The sequence below is a fragment of the Chiloscyllium punctatum genome, chromosome 3 (genome assembly GCF_047496795.1).
Source record: "Chiloscyllium punctatum isolate Juve2018m chromosome 3, sChiPun1.3, whole genome shotgun sequence".
Taxonomy (NCBI): Eukaryota; Metazoa; Chordata; class Chondrichthyes; order Orectolobiformes; family Hemiscylliidae; genus Chiloscyllium; species Chiloscyllium punctatum.
Window position 1 is genome coordinate 40,219,221 of NC_092741.1, and position 16,105 is coordinate 40,235,325.

Genomic DNA, 16,105 nt, shown 5'->3' on the forward strand with positions numbered 1-16,105 from the left:
GGCCAACTGCAAGACCTCCCCCTGCTTCATAGGGCTGCAGCCTGCATTCTCTCATCCTTCCACACTCCTCCACGCCTCCATTTCGGAATGGCAGGCAGTGACCAGTGGGGTACCGCAGGGATCAGTACTGGGACCGCAGCTTTTTACAATATATGTTCATGATATAGAAGATGCTATTAGCAATAACATTAGCAAATTTGCTGATGATACTGAGCTGGGTGGCAGGGTGAAATGTGATGAGGATGTTAGGAGATTACCGGGTGACCTGGACAAGTTAGGTGAGTGGTCAGATGCATGGCAGATGCACTTTAATGTGGATAAATGGATGCTTATCCACTTTGGTGGCAAGAACAGGAAGGCAGATTACTACCTAAATGGAATCAATTTCGGTCAAGGGACAGTGCCGGGAGATCTGGGGGTTCTTGTACACCACTCAATGAAGGTCAGCATGCAGGTACAGCAGGTAGTGAAGAAGGCTAATAGCATGCTGGCCTTCATAACAAGAGGGATCGAGTACAGAAGCAAAGAGGTTCTTCTGCAGGTGTACAGGGCCCTGGTGAGACCACACCTGGAGTACTGTGTGCAGTTCTGGTCTCCAAATTTGAGGAGAGACATTCTGGCTATTGAGGGAGTGCAGCGTAGGTTGACGAGGTCAATTCCTGGAATGGCGGGATTACCTTACACTGAAAGACTGGAGCGACTGGGCTTGTGTACCCTTGAGTTTAGAAGACTGAGAGGGGATCTGGTTGAGACATATAAGATTATCAAAGGATTGGACACTCTGGCGGCAGGAAACGTGAGTGCCGAAACAGAGGACACAGCTTAAAAATACGGGGTAGACCGTTTAGGACAGAGATGAGGAGAAACGTCTTCACCCAGAGAGTGGTGGCTGTGTGGAATGCTCTGCCCCAGAGGGCAGTGGAGGCCCAGTCTCTGGATTCATTGAAGAAAGAGTTGGACAGAGCTCTCAAGGATAGTGGAATCAAGGCTTATGGAGATAAGGCAGGAACAGGATACTGATTAAGGATGATCAGCCATGATCATATTGAATGGTGGTGCAGGCTCCAAGGGCAGAATGGCCAACTCCTGCACCTATTGTCTATTGTCCTCCTTTCCTGACTGCCAGCCGCAGACAGCGTGCAGCCCCAATCCCTTTCTTTCCGTCTTTCTTGCTGATTTTGGCAGCGCTCCGCTCTCCTCCCCTCCCTGTCTCCTGCCTGCAGGAGACTGATGCCAGGCACAGCGGCAGCAAAAATAACCTGTCGCTGCATTGCGTGCGTGGCCCAACACGAGTGCAGAGGGGTGACTTGAGCAGCCCCTGCTGGCGGAAAAAGCCTACTGCACCTGGTATTCCCAGGCGGTCTCCCATCCAAGTACTAACCAGGCCTGAGTCTGCTTAGCTTCCGAGATCAGACGAGATCGGGCGTTTTCAGACTAGTATGGCCGCAGGCGCTGGCGCCAGCCTTTTCTCCCCACTTCAAGGCGTGCTGGCCAGCCACATTTTCTTTGCTGCTCTTTCTCTTGATCCCCTTTGTTTTTTTTTTCTCTCTTTTCTCTTTGCTCTTCCTCCTCCGTGCGTGCTTCCCTCCCTCCCTCCCTCCAGCTAGCCCTTGCCCACCAGGCTCCTGTCGTATCCCACATCCCCACACAGGCCAACTGCAAGACCTCCCCCTGCTTCATAGGGCTGCAGCCTGCATTCTCTCATCCTTCCACACTCCTCCACGCCTCCATTTCGGAATGGCAGGCAGTGACCAGTGGGGTACCGCAGGGATCAGTACTGGGACCGCAGCTTTTTACAATATATGTTCATGATATAGAAGATGCTATTAGCAATAACATTAGCAAATTTGCTGATGATACTGAGCTGGGTGGCAGGGTGAAATGTGATGAGGATGTTAGGAGATTACCGGGTGACCTGGACAAGTTAGGTGAGTGGTCAGATGCATGGCAGATGCACTTTAATGTGGATAAATGGATGCTTATCCACTTTGGTGGCAAGAACAGGAAGGCAGATTACTACCTAAATGGAATCAATTTCGGTCAAGGGACAGTACCGAGAGATCTGGGGGTTCTTGTACACCACTCAATGAAGGTCAGCATGCAGGTACAGCAGGTAGTGAAGAAGGCTAATAGCATGCTGGCCTTCATAACAAGAGGGATCGAGTACAGAAGCAAAGAGGTTCTTCTGCAGGTGTACAGGGCCCTGGTGAGACCACACCTGGAGTACTGTGTGCAGTTCTGGTCTCCAAATTTGAGGAGACACATTCTGGCTATTGAGGGAGTGCAGCGTAGGTTGACGAGGTCAATTCCTGGAATGGCGGGATTACCTTACACTGAAAGACTGGAGCGACTGGGCTTGTGTACCCTTGAGTTTAGAAGACTGAGAGGGGATCTGGTTGAGACATATAAGATTATCAAAGGATTGGACACTCTGGCGGCAGGAAACGTGAGTGCCGAAACAGAGGACACAGCTTAAAAATACGGGGTAGACCGTTTAGGACAGAGATGAGGAGAAACGTCTTCACCCAGAGAGTGGTGGCTGTGTGGAATGCTCTGCCCCAGAGGGCAGTGGAGGCCCAGTCTCTGGATTCATTGAAGAAAGAGTTGGACAGAGCTCTCAAGGATAGTGGAATCAAGGCTTATGGAGATAAGGCAGGAACAGGATACTGATTAAGGATGATCAGCCATGATCATATTGAATGGTGGTGCAGGCTCCAAGGGCAGAATGGCCAACTCCTGCACCTATTGTCTATTGTCCTCCTTTCCTGACTGCCAGCCGCAGACAGCGTGCAGCCCCAATCCCTTTCTTTCCGTCTTTCTTGCTGATTTTGGCAGCGCTCCGCTCTCCTCCCCTCCCTGTCTCCTGCCTGCAGGAGACTGATGCCAGGCACAGCGGCAGCAAAAATAACCTGTCGCTGCATTGCGTGCGTGGCCCAACACGAGTGCAGAGGGGTGACTTGAGCAGCCCCTGCTGGCGGAAAAAGCCTACTGCACCTGGTATTCCCAGGCGGTCTCCCATCCAAGTACTAACCAGGCCTGAGTCTGCTTAGCTTCCGAGATCAGACGAGATCGGGCGTTTTCAGACTAGTATGGCCGTAGGCGCTGGCCCCTGCCTTTTCTCCCCACTTCAAGGCGTGCTGGCCAGCCACATTTTCTTTGCTGCTCTTTCTCTTGATCCCCTTTGTTTTTTTTTTCTCTCTTTTCTCTTTGCTCTTCCTCCTCCGTGCGTGCTTCCCTCCCTCCCTCCCTCCAGCTAGCCCTTGCCCACCAGGCTCCTGTCGTCTCCCACATCCCCACACAGGCCAACTGCAAGACCTCCCCCTGCTTCATAGGGCTGCAGCCTGCATTCTCTCATCCTTCCACACTCCTCCACGCCTCCATTTCGGAATGGCAGGCAGTGACCAGTGGGGTACCGCAGGGATCAGTACTGGGACCGCAGCTTTTTACAATATATGTTCATGATATAGAAGATGCTATTAGCAATAACATTAGCAAATTTACTGATGATACTGAGCTGGGTGGCAGGGTGAAATGTGATGAGGATGTTAGGAGATTACCGGGTGACCTGGACAAGTTAGGTGAGTGGTCAGATGCATGGCAGATGCACTTTAATGTGGATAAATGGATGCTTATCCACTTTGGTGGCAAGAACAGGAAGGCAGATTACTTCCTAAATGGAATCAATTTCGGTCAAGGGACAGTACCGAGAGATCTGGGGGTTCTTGTACACCACTCAATGAAGGTAAGCATGCAGGTACAGCAGGTAGTGAAGAAGGCTAATAGCATGCTGGCCTTCATAACAAGAGGGATCGAGTACAGAAGCAAAGAGGTTCTTCTGCAGGTGTACAGGGCCCTGGTGAGACCACACCTGGAGTACTGTGTGCAGTTCTGGTCTCCAAATTTGAGGAGAGACATTCTGGCTATTGAGGGAGTGCAGCCTAGGTTGACGAGGTCAATTCCTGGAATGGCGGGATTACCTTACACTGAAAGACTGGAGCGACTGGGCTTGTGTACCCTTGAGTTTAGAAGACTGAGAGGGGATCTGGTTGAGACATATAAGATTATCAAAGGATTGGACACTCTGGCGGCAGGAAACGTGAGTGCCGAAACAGAGGACACAGCTTAAAAATACGGGGTAGACCGTTTAGGACAGAGATGAGGAGAAACGTCTTCACCCAGAGAGTGGTGGCTGTGTGGAATGCTCTGCCCCAGAGGGCAGTGGAGGCCCAGTCTCTGGATTCATTGAAGAAAGAGTTGGACAGAGCTCTCAAGGATAGTGGAATCAAGGCTTATGGAGATAAGGCAGGAACAGGATACTGATTAAGGATGATCAGCCATGATCATATTGAATGGTGGTGCAGGCTCCAAGGGCAGAATGGCCAACTCCTGCACCTATTGTCTATTGTCCTCCTTTCCTGACTGCCAGCCGCAGACAGCGTGCAGCCCCAATCCCTTTCTTTCCGTCTTTCTTGCTGATTTTGGCAGCGCTCCGCTCTCCTCCCCTCCCTGTCTCCTGCCTGCAGGAGACTGATGCCAGGCACAGCGGCAGCAAAAATAACCTGTCGCTGCATTGCGTGCGTGGCCCAACACGAGTGCAGAGGGGTGACTTGAGCAGCCCCTGCTGGCGGAAAAAGCCTACTGCACCTGGTATTCCCAGGCGGTCTCCCATCCAAGTACTAACCAGGCCTGAGTCTGCTTAGCTTCCGAGATCAGACGAGATCGGGCGTTTTCAGACTAGTATGGCCGTAGGCGCTGGCGCCAGCCTTTTCTCCCCACTTCAAGGCGTGCTGGCCAGCCACATTTTCTTTGCTGCTCTTTCTCTTGATCCCCTTTGTTTTTTTTTTCTCTCTTTTCTCTTTGCTCTTCCTCCTCCGTGCGTGCTTCCCTCCCTCCCTCCCTCCAGCTAGCCCTTGCCCACCAGGCTCCTGTCGTATCCCACATCCCCACACAGGCCAACTGCAAGACCTCCCCCTGCTTCATAGGGCTGCAGCCTGCATTCTCTCATCCTTCCACACTCCTCCACGCCTCCATTTCGGAATGGCAGGCAGTGACCAGTGGGGTACCGCAGGGATCAGTACTGGGACCGCAGCTTTTTACAATATATGTTCATGATATAGAAGATGCTATTAGCAATAACATTAGCAAATTTGCTGATGATACTGAGCTGGGTGGCAGGGTGAAATGTGATGAGGATGTTAGGAGATTACCGGGTGACCTGGACAAGTTAGGTGAGTGGTCAGATGCATGGCAGATGCACTTTAATGTGGATAAATGGATGCTTATCCACTTTGGTGGCAAGAACAGGAAGGCAGATTACTACCTAAATGGAATCAATTTCGGTCAAGGGACAGTACCGAGAGATCTGGGGGTTCTTGTACACCACTCAATGAAGGTCAGCATGCAGGTACAGCAGGTAGTGAAGAAGGCTAATAGCATGCTGGCCTTCATAACAAGAGGGATCGAGTACAGAAGCAAAGAGGTTCTTCTGCAGGTGTACAGGGCCCTGGTGAGACCACACCTGGAGTACTGTGTGCAGTTCTGGTCTCCAAATTTGAGGAGACACATTCTGGCTATTGAGGGAGTGCAGCGTAGGTTGACGAGGTCAATTCCTGGAATGGCGGGATTACCTTACACTGAAAGACTGGAGCGACTGGGCTTGTGTACCCTTGAGTTTAGAAGACTGAGAGGGGATCTGGTTGAGACATATAAGATTATCAAAGGATTGGACACTCTGGCGGCAGGAAACGTGAGTGCCGAAACAGAGGACACAGCTTAAAAATACGGGGTAGACCGTTTAGGACAGAGATGAGGAGAAACGTCTTCACCCAGAGAGTGGTGGCTGTGTGGAATGCTCTGCCCCAGAGGGCAGTGGAGGCCCAGTCTCTGGATTCATTGAAGAAAGAGTTGGACAGAGCTCTCAAGGATAGTGGAATCAAGGCTTATGGAGATAAGGCAGGAACAGGATACTGATTAAGGATGATCAGCCATGATCATATTGAATGGTGGTGCAGGCTCCAAGGGCAGAATGGCCAACTCCTGCACCTATTGTCTATTGTCCTCCTTTCCTGACTGCCAGCCGCAGACAGCGTGCAGCCCCAATCCCTTTCTTTCCGTCTTTCTTGCTGATTTTGGCAGCGCTCCGCTCTCCTCCCCTCCCTGTCTCCTGCCTGCAGGAGACTGATGCCAGGCACAGCGGCAGCAAAAATAACCTGTCGCTGCATTGCGTGCGTGGCCCAACACGAGTGCAGAGGGGTGACTTGAGCAGCCCCTGCTGGCGGAAAAAGCCTACTGCACCTGGTATTCCCAGGCGGTCTCCCATCCAAGTACTAACCAGGCCTGAGTCTGCTTAGCTTCCGAGATCAGACGAGATCGGGCGTTTTCAGACTAGTATGGCCGTAGGCGCTGGCCCCTGCCTTTTCTCCCCACTTCAAGGCGTGCTGGCCAGCCACATTTTCTTTGCTGCTCTTTCTCTTGATCCCCTTTGTTTTTTTTTTCTCTCTTTTCTCTTTGCTCTTCCTCCTCCGTGCGTGCTTCCCTCCCTCCCTCCCTCCCTCCAGCTAGCCCTTGCCCACCAGGCTCCTGTCGTCTCCCACATCCCCACACAGGCCAACTGCAAGACCTCCCCCTGCTTCATAGGGCTGCAGCCTGCATTCTCTCATCCTTCCACACTCCTCCACGCCTCCATTTCGGAATGGCAGGCAGTGACCAGTGGGGTACCGCAGGGATCAGTACTGGGACCGCAGCTTTTTACAATATATGTTCATGATATAGAAGATGCTATTAGCAATAACATTAGCAAATTTGCTGATGATACTGAGCTGGGTGGCAGGGTGAAATGTGATGAGGATGTTAGGAGATTACCGGGTGACCTGGACAAGTTAGGTGAGTGGTCAGATGCATGGCAGATGCACTTTAATGTGGATAAATGGATGCTTATCCACTTTGGTGGCAAGAACAGGAAGGCAGATTACTACCTAAATGGAATCAATTTCGGTCAAGGGACAGTACCGAGAGATCTGGGGGTTCTTGTACACCACTCAATGAAGGTCAGCATGCAGGTACAGCAGGTAGTGAAGAAGGCTAATAGCATGCTGGCCTTCATAACAAGAGGGATCGAGTACAGAAGCAAAGAGGTTCTTCTGCAGGTGTACAGGGCCCTGGTGAGACCACACCTGGAGTACTGTGTGCAGATCTGGTCTCCAAATTTGAGGAGAGACATTCTGGCTATTGAGGGAGTGCAGCGTAGGTTGACGAGGTCAATTCCTGGAATGGCGGGATTACCTTACACTGAAAGACTGGAGCGACTGGGCTTGTGTACCCTTGAGTTTAGAAGACTGAGAGGGGATCTGGTTGAGACATATAGGATTATCAAAGGATTGGACACTCTGGCGGCAGGAAACGTGAGTGCCGAAACAGAGGACACAGCTTAAAAATACGGGGTAGACCGTTTAGGACAGAGATGAGGAGAAACGTCTTCACCCAGAGAGTGGTGGCTGTGTGGAATGCTCTGCCCCAGAGGGCAGTGGAGGCCCAGTCTCTGGATTCATTGAAGAAAGAGTTGGACAGAGCTCTCAAGGATAGTGGAATCAAGGCTTATGGAGATAAGGCAGGAACAGGATACTGATTAAGGATGATCAGCCATGATCATATTGAATGGTGGTGCAGGCTCCAAGGGCAGAATGGCCAACTCCTGCACCTATTGTCTATTGTCCTCCTTTCCTGACTGCCAGCCGCAGACAGCGTGCAGCCCCAATCCCTTTCTTTCCGTCTTTCTTGCTGATTTTGGCAGCGCTCCGCTCTCCTCCCCTCCCTGTCTCCTGCCTGCAGGAGACTGATGCCAGGCACAGCGGCAGCAAAAATAACCTGTCGCTGCATTGCGTGCGTGGCCCAACACGAGTGCAGAGGGGTGACTTGAGCAGCCCCTGCTGGCGGAAAAAGCCTACTGTACCTGGTATTCCCAGGCGGTCTCCCATCCAAGTACTAACCAGGCCTGAGTCTGCTTAGCTTCCGAGATCAGACGAGATCAGGTGTTTTCAGACTAGTATGGCCGTAGGCGCTGGCCCCTGCCTTTTCTCCCCACTTCAAGGCGTGCTGGCCAGCCACATTTTCTTTGCTGCTCTTTCTCTTGATCCCCTTTGTTTTTTTTTTCTCTCTTTTCTCTTTGCTCTTCCTCCTCCGTGCGTGCTTCCCTCCCTCCCTCCCTCCAGCTAGCCCTTGCCCACCAGGCTCCTGTCGTCTCCCACATCCCCACACAGGCCAACTGCAAGACCTCCCCCTGCTTCATAGGGCTGCAGCCTGCATTCTCTCATCCTTCCACACTCCTCCACGCCTCCATTTCGGAATGGCAGGCAGTGACCAGTGGGGTACCGCAGGGATCAGTACTGGGACCGCAGCTTTTTACAATATATGTTCATGATATAGAAGATGCTATTAGCAATAACATTAGCAAATTTACTGATGATACTGAGCTGGGTGGCAGGGTGAAATGTGATGAGGATGTTAGGAGATTACCGGGTGACCTGGACAAGTTAGGTGAGTGGTCAGATGCATGGCAGATGCACTTTAATGTGGATAAATGGATGCTTATCCACTTTGGTGGCAAGAACAGGAAGGCAGATTACTTCCTAAATGGAATCAATTTCGGTCAAGGGACAGTACCGAGAGATCTGGGGGTTCTTGTACACCACTCAATGAAGGTAAGCATGCAGGTACAGCAGGTAGTGAAGAAGGCTAATAGCATGCTGGCCTTCATAACAAGAGGGATCGAGTACAGAAGCAAAGAGGTTCTTCTGCAGGTGTACAGGGCCCTGGTGAGACCACACCTGGAGTACTGTGTGCAGTTCTGGTCTCCAAATTTGAGGAGAGACATTCTGGCTATTGAGGGAGTGCAGCCTAGGTTGACGAGGTCAATTCCTGGAATGGCGGGATTACCTTACACTGAAAGACTGGAGCGACTGGGCTTGTGTACCCTTGAGTTTAGAAGACTGAGAGGGGATCTGGTTGAGACATATAAGATTATCAAAGGATTGGACACTCTGGCGGCAGGAAACGTGAGTGCCGAAACAGAGGACACAGCTTAAAAATACGGGGTAGACCGTTTAGGACAGAGATGAGGAGAAACGTCTTCACCCAGAGAGTGGTGGCTGTGTGGAATGCTCTGCCCCAGAGGGCAGTGGAGGCCCAGTCTCTGGATTCATTGAAGAAAGAGTTGGACAGAGCTCTCAAGGATAGTGGAATCAAGGCTTATGGAGATAAGGCAGGAACAGGATACTGATTAAGGATGATCAGCCATGATCATATTGAATGGTGGTGCAGGCTCCAAGGGCAGAATGGCCAACTCCTGCACCTATTGTCTATTGTCCTCCTTTCCTGACTGCCAGCCGCAGACAGCGTGCAGCCCCAATCCCTTTCTTTCCGTCTTTCTTGCTGATTTTGGCAGCGCTCCGCTCTCCTCCCCTCCCTGTCTCCTGCCTGCAGGAGACTGATGCCAGGCACAGCGGCAGCAAAAATAACCTGTCGCTGCATTGCGTGCGTGGCCCAACACGAGTGCAGAGGGGTGACTTGAGCAGCCCCTGCTGGCGGAAAAAGCCTACTGCACCTGGTATTCCCAGGCGGTCTCCCATCCAAGTACTAACCAGGCCTGAGTCTGCTTAGCTTCCGAGATCAGACGAGATCGGGCGTTTTCAGACTAGTATGGCCGTAGGCGCTGGCGCCAGCCTTTTCTCCCCACTTCAAGGCGTGCTGGCCAGCCACATTTTCTTTGCTGCTCTTTCTCTTGATCCCCTTTGTTTTTTTTTTCTCTCTTTTCTCTTTGCTCTTCCTCCTCCGTGCGTGCTTCCCTCCCTCCCTCCCTCCAGCTAGCCCTTGCCCACCAGGCTCCTGTCGTATCCCACATCCCCACACAGGCCAACTGCAAGACCTCCCCCTGCTTCATAGGGCTGCAGCCTGCATTCTCTCATCCTTCCACACTCCTCCACGCCTCCATTTCGGAATGGCAGGCAGTGACCAGTGGGGTACCGCAGGGATCAGTACTGGGACCGCAGCTTTTTACAATATATGTTCATGATATAGAAGATGCTATTAGCAATAACATTAGCAAATTTGCTGATGATACTGAGCTGGGTGGCAGGGTGAAATGTGATGAGGATGTTAGGAGATTACCGGGTGACCTGGACAAGTTAGGTGAGTGGTCAGATGCATGGCAGATGCACTTTAATGTGGATAAATGGATGCTTATCCACTTTGGTGGCAAGAACAGGAAGGCAGATTACTACCTAAATGGAATCAATTTCGGTCAAGGGACAGTACCGAGAGATCTGGGGGTTCTTGTACACCACTCAATGAAGGTCAGCATGCAGGTACAGCAGGTAGTGAAGAAGGCTAATAGCATGCTGGCCTTCATAACAAGAGGGATCGAGTACAGAAGCAAAGAGGTTCTTCTGCAGGTGTACAGGGCCCTGGTGAGACCACACCTGGAGTACTGTGTGCAGTTCTGGTCTCCAAATTTGAGGAGACACATTCTGGCTATTGAGGGAGTGCAGCGTAGGTTGACGAGGTCAATTCCTGGAATGGCGGGATTACCTTACACTGAAAGACTGGAGCGACTGGGCTTGTGTACCCTTGAGTTTAGAAGACTGAGAGGGGATCTGGTTGAGACATATAAGATTATCAAAGGATTGGACACTCTGGCGGCAGGAAACGTGAGTGCCGAAACAGAGGACACAGCTTAAAAATACGGGGTAGACCGTTTAGGACAGAGATGAGGAGAAACGTCTTCACCCAGAGAGTGGTGGCTGTGTGGAATGCTCTGCCCCAGAGGGCAGTGGAGGCCCAGTCTCTGGATTCATTGAAGAAAGAGTTGGACAGAGCTCTCAAGGATAGTGGAATCAAGGCTTATGGAGATAAGGCAGGAACAGGATACTGATTAAGGATGATCAGCCATGATCATATTGAATGGTGGTGCAGGCTCCAAGGGCAGAATGGCCAACTCCTGCACCTATTGTCTATTGTCCTCCTTTCCTGACTGCCAGCCGCAGACAGCGTGCAGCCCCAATCCCTTTCTTTCCGTCTTTCTTGCTGATTTTGGCAGCGCTCCGCTCTCCTCCCCTCCCTGTCTCCTGCCTGCAGGAGACTGATGCCAGGCACAGCGGCAGCAAAAATAACCTGTCGCTGCATTGCGTGCGTGGCCCAACACGAGTGCAGAGGGGTGACTTGAGCAGCCCCTGCTGGCGGAAAAAGCCTACTGCACCTGGTATTCCCAGGCGGTCTCCCATCCAAGTACTAACCAGGCCTGAGTCTGCTTAGCTTCCGAGATCAGACGAGATCGGGCGTTTTCAGACTAGTATGGCCGTAGGCGCTGGCCCCTGCCTTTTCTCCCCACTTCAAGGCGTGCTGGCCAGCCACATTTTCTTTGCTGCTCTTTCTCTTGATCCCCTTTGTTTTTTTTTTCTCTCTTTTCTCTTTGCTCTTCCTCCTCCGTGCGTGCTTCCCTCCCTCCCTCCCTCCAGCTAGCCCTTGCCCACCAGGCTCCTGTCGTCTCCCACATCCCCACACAGGCCAACTGCAAGACCTCCCCCTGCTTCATAGGGCTGCAGCCTGCATTCTCTCATCCTTCCACACTCCTCCACGCCTCCATTTCGGAATGGCAGGCAGTGACCAGTGGGGTACCGCAGGGATCAGTACTGGGACCGCAGCTTTTTACAATATATGTTCATGATATAGAAGATGCTATTAGCAATAACATTAGCAAATTTGCTGATGATACTGAGCTGGGTGGCAGGGTGAAATGTGATGAGGATGTTAGGAGATTACCGGGTGACCTGGACAAGTTAGGTGAGTGGTCAGATGCATGGCAGATGCACTTTAATGTGGATAAATGGATGCTTATCCACTTTGGTGGCAAGAACAGGAAGGCAGATTACTACCTAAATGGAATCAATTTCGGTCAAGGGACAGTACCGAGAGATCTGGGGGTTCTTGTACACCACTCAATGAAGGTCAGCATGCAGGTACAGCAGGTAGTGAAGAAGGCTAATAGCATGCTGGCCTTCATAACAAGAGGGATCGAGTACAGAAGCAAAGAGGTTCTTCTGCAGGTGTACAGGGCCCTGGTGAGACCACACCTGGAGTACTGTGTGCAGATCTGGTCTCCAAATTTGAGGAGAGACATTCTGGCTATTGAGGGAGTGCAGCGTAGGTTGACGAGGTCAATTCCTGGAATGGCGGGATTACCTGACACTGAAAGACTGGAGCGACTGGGCTTGTGTACCCTTGAGTTTAGAAGACTGAGAGGGGATCTGGTTGAGACATATAGGATTATCAAAGGATTGGACACTCTGGCGGCAGGAAACGTGAGTGCCGAAACAGAGGACACAGCTTAAAAATACGGGGTAGACCGTTTAGGACAGAGATGAGGAGAAACGTCTTCACCCAGAGAGTGGTGGCTGTGTGGAATGCTCTGCCCCAGAGGGCAGTGGAGGCCCAGTCTCTGGATTCATTGAAGAAAGAGTTGGACAGAGCTCTCAAGGATAGTGGAATCAAGGCTTATGGAGATAAGGCAGGAACAGGATACTGATTAAGGATGATCAGCCATGATCATATTGAATGGTGGTGCAGGCTCCAAGGGCAGAATGGCCAACTCCTGCACCTATTGTCTATTGTCCTCCTTTCCTGACTGCCAGCCGCAGACAGCGTGCAGCCCCAATCCCTTTCTTTCCGTCTTTCTTGCTGATTTTGGCAGCGCTCCGCTCTCCTCCCCTCCCTGTCTCCTGCCTGCAGGAGACTGATGCCAGGCACAGCGGCAGCAAAAATAACCTGTCGCTGCATTGCGTGCGTGGCCCAACACGAGTGCAGAGGGGTGACTTGAGCAGCCCCTGCTGGCGGAAAAAGCCTACTGCACCTGGTATTCCCAGGCGGTCTCCCATCCAAGTACTAACCAGGCCTGAGTCTGCTTAGCTTCCGAGATCAGACGAGATCGGGCGTTTTCAGACTAGTATGGCCGCAGGCGCTGGCGCCAGCCTTTTCTCCCCACTTCAAGGCGTGCTGGCCAGCCACATTTTCTTTGCTGCTCTTTCTCTTGATCCCCTTTGTTTTTTTTTTCTCTCTTTTCTCTTTGCTCTTCCTCCTCCGTGCGTGCTTCCCTCCCTCCCTCCCTCCAGCTAGCCCTTGCCCACCAGGCTCCTGTCGTATCCCACATCCCCACACAGGCCAACTGCAAGACCTCCCCCTGCTTCATAGGGCTGCAGCCTGCATTCTCTCATCCTTCCACACTCCTCCACGCCTCCATTTCGGAATGGCAGGCAGTGACCAGTGGGGTACCGCAGGGATCAGTACTGGGACCGCAGCTTTTTACAATATATGTTCATGATATAGAAGATGCTATTAGCAATAACATTAGCAAATTTGCTGATGATACTGAGCTGGGTGGCAGGGTGAAATGTGATGAGGATGTTAGGAGATTACCGGGTGACCTGGACAAGTTAGGTGAGTGGTCAGATGCATGGCAGATGCACTTTAATGTGGATAAATGGATGCTTATCCACTTTGGTGGCAAGAACAGGAAGGCAGATTACTACCTAAATGGAATCAATTTCGGTCAAGGGACAGTACCGAGAGATCTGGGGGTTCTTGTACACCACTCAATGAAGGTCAGCATGCAGGTACAGCAGGTAGTGAAGAAGGCTAATAGCATGCTGGCCTTCATAACAAGAGGGATCGAGTACAGAAGCAAAGAGGTTCTTCTGCAGGTGTACAGGGCCCTGGTGAGACCACACCTGGAGTACTGTGTGCAGTTCTGGTCTCCAAATTTGAGGAGACACATTCTGGCTATTGAGGGAGTGCAGCGTAGGTTGACGAGGTCAATTCCTGGAATGGCGGGATTACCTTACACTGAAAGACTGGAGCGACTGGGCTTGTGTACCCTTGAGTTTAGAAGACTGAGAGGGGATCTGGTTGAGACATATAAGATTATCAAAGGATTGGACACTCTGGCGGCAGGAAACGTGAGTGCCGAAACAGAGGACACAGCTTAAAAATACGGGGTAGACCGTTTAGGACAGAGATGAGGAGAAACGTCTTCACCCAGAGAGTGGTGGCTGTGTGGAATGCTCTGCCCCAGAGGGCAGTGGAGGCCCAGTCTCTGGATTCATTGAAGAAAGAGTTGGACAGAGCTCTCAAGGATAGTGGAATCAAGGCTTATGGAGATAAGGCAGGAACAGGATACTGATTAAGGATGATCAGCCATGATCATATTGAATGGTGGTGCAGGCTCCAAGGGCAGAATGGCCAACTCCTGCACCTATTGTCTATTGTCCTCCTTTCCTGACTGCCAGCCGCAGACAGCGTGCAGCCCCAATCCCTTTCTTTCCGTCTTTCTTGCTGATTTTGGCAGCGCTCCGCTCTCCTCCCCTCCCTGTCTCCTGCCTGCAGGAGACTGATGCCAGGCACAGCGGCAGCAAAAATAACCTGTCGCTGCATTGCGTGCGTGGCCCAACACGAGTGCAGAGGGGTGACTTGAGCAGCCCCTGCTGGCGGAAAAAGCCTACTGCACCTGGTATTCCCAGGCGGTCTCCCATCCAAGTACTAACCAGGCCTGAGTCTGCTTAGCTTCCGAGATCAGACGAGATCGGGCGTTTTCAGACTAGTATGGCCGTAGGCGCTGGCCCCTGCCTTTTCTCCCCACTTCAAGGCGTGCTGGCCAGCCACATTTTCTTTGCTGCTCTTTCTCTTGATCCCCTTTGTTTTTTTTTTCTCTCTTTTCTCTTTGCTCTTCCTCCTCCGTGCGTGCTTCCCTCCCTCCCTCCCTCCAGCTAGCCCTTGCCCACCAGGCTCCTGTCGTCTCCCACATCCCCACACAGGCCAACTGCAAGACCTCCCCCTGCTTCATAGGGCTGCAGCCTGCATTCTCTCATCCTTCCACACTCCTCCACGCCTCCATTTCGGAATGGCAGGCAGTGACCAGTGGGGTACCGCAGGGATCAGTACTGGGACCGCAGCTTTTTACAATATATGTTCATGATATAGAAGATGCTATTAGCAATAACATTAGCAAATTTACTGATGATACTGAGCTGGGTGGCAGGGTGAAATGTGATGAGGATGTTAGGAGATTACCGGGTGACCTGGACAAGTTAGGTGAGTGGTCAGATGCATGGCAGATGCACTTTAATGTGGATAAATGGATGCTTATCCACTTTGGTGGCAAGAACAGGAAGGCAGATTACTTCCTAAATGGAATCAATTTCGGTCAAGGGACAGTACCGAGAGATCTGGGGGTTCTTGTACACCACTCAATGAAGGTAAGCATGCAGGTACAGCAGGTAGTGAAGAAGGCTAATAGCATGCTGGCCTTCATAACAAGAGGGATCGAGTACAGAAGCAAAGAGGTTCTTCTGCAGGTGTACAGGGCCCTGGTGAGACCACACCTGGAGTACTGTGTGCAGTTCTGGTCTCCAAATTTGAGGAGAGACATTCTGGCTATTGAGGGAGTGCAGCCTAGGTTGACGAGGTCAATTCCTGGAATGGCGGGATTACCTTACACTGAAAGACTGGAGCGACTGGGCTTGTGTACCCTTGAGTTTAGAAGACTGAGAGGGGATCTGGTTGAGACATATAAGATTATCAAAGGATTGGACACTCTGGCGGCAGGAAACGTGAGTGCCGAAACAGAGGACACAGCTTAAAAATACGGGGTAGACCGTTTAGGACAGAGATGAGGAGAAACGTCTTCACCCAGAGAGTGGTGGCTGTGTGGAATGCTCTGCCCCAGAGGGCAGTGGAGGCCCAGTCTCTGGATTCATTGAAGAAAGAGTTGGACAGAGCTCTCAAGGATAGTGGAATCAAGGCTTATGGAGATAAGGCAGGAACAGGATACTGATTAAGGATGATCAGCCATGATCATATTGAATGGTGGTGCAGGCTCCAAGGGCAGAATGGCCAACTCCTGCACCTATTGTCTATTGTCCTCCTTTCCTGACTGCCAGCCGCAGACAGCGTGCAGCCCCAATCCCTTTCTTTCCGTCTTTCTTGCTGATTTTGGCAGCGCTCCGCTCTCCTCCCCTCCCTGTCTCCTGCCTGCAGGAGACTGATGCCAGGCACAGCGGCAGCA

General features: G+C 51.6%; 9 non-coding genes across 9 annotated transcripts; all 9 read right to left on the reverse strand.

Annotated features, from left to right (window-relative positions):
• Nucleotides 1-1,332: 1,332 nt before the first annotated feature.
• LOC140475804 (5S ribosomal RNA) lies at nucleotides 1,333-1,451 on the reverse strand. The gene has a single exon (XR_011960291.1). It is a non-coding gene; the product is annotated as a 5S ribosomal RNA (ribosomal RNA).
• A 1,531-nt stretch (nucleotides 1,452-2,982) lies between these two features.
• On the reverse strand, nucleotides 2,983-3,101 carry LOC140474635 (5S ribosomal RNA). Its single transcript, XR_011959282.1, has one exon. It is a non-coding gene; the product is annotated as a 5S ribosomal RNA (ribosomal RNA).
• Nucleotides 3,102-4,632: 1,531 nt separating this feature from the next.
• Nucleotides 4,633-4,751, reverse strand: LOC140474657 (5S ribosomal RNA). Its single transcript, XR_011959304.1, has one exon. It is a non-coding gene; the product is annotated as a 5S ribosomal RNA (ribosomal RNA).
• Nucleotides 4,752-6,282: 1,531 nt separating this feature from the next.
• LOC140474668 (5S ribosomal RNA) lies at nucleotides 6,283-6,401 on the reverse strand. The gene has a single exon (XR_011959314.1). It is a non-coding gene; the product is annotated as a 5S ribosomal RNA (ribosomal RNA).
• Nucleotides 6,402-7,936: 1,535 nt separating this feature from the next.
• Nucleotides 7,937-8,055, reverse strand: LOC140468297 (5S ribosomal RNA). Its single transcript, XR_011955632.1, has one exon. It is a non-coding gene; the product is annotated as a 5S ribosomal RNA (ribosomal RNA).
• A 1,531-nt stretch (nucleotides 8,056-9,586) lies between these two features.
• LOC140474679 (5S ribosomal RNA) lies at nucleotides 9,587-9,705 on the reverse strand. Its single transcript, XR_011959324.1, has one exon. It is a non-coding gene; the product is annotated as a 5S ribosomal RNA (ribosomal RNA).
• A 1,531-nt stretch (nucleotides 9,706-11,236) lies between these two features.
• Nucleotides 11,237-11,355, reverse strand: LOC140474690 (5S ribosomal RNA). The gene has a single exon (XR_011959334.1). It is a non-coding gene; the product is annotated as a 5S ribosomal RNA (ribosomal RNA).
• Nucleotides 11,356-12,886: 1,531 nt separating this feature from the next.
• On the reverse strand, nucleotides 12,887-13,005 carry LOC140475805 (5S ribosomal RNA). The gene has a single exon (XR_011960292.1). It is a non-coding gene; the product is annotated as a 5S ribosomal RNA (ribosomal RNA).
• Nucleotides 13,006-14,536: 1,531 nt separating this feature from the next.
• Nucleotides 14,537-14,655, reverse strand: LOC140474697 (5S ribosomal RNA). Its single transcript, XR_011959339.1, has one exon. It is a non-coding gene; the product is annotated as a 5S ribosomal RNA (ribosomal RNA).
• Nucleotides 14,656-16,105: the final 1,450 nt, after the last annotated feature.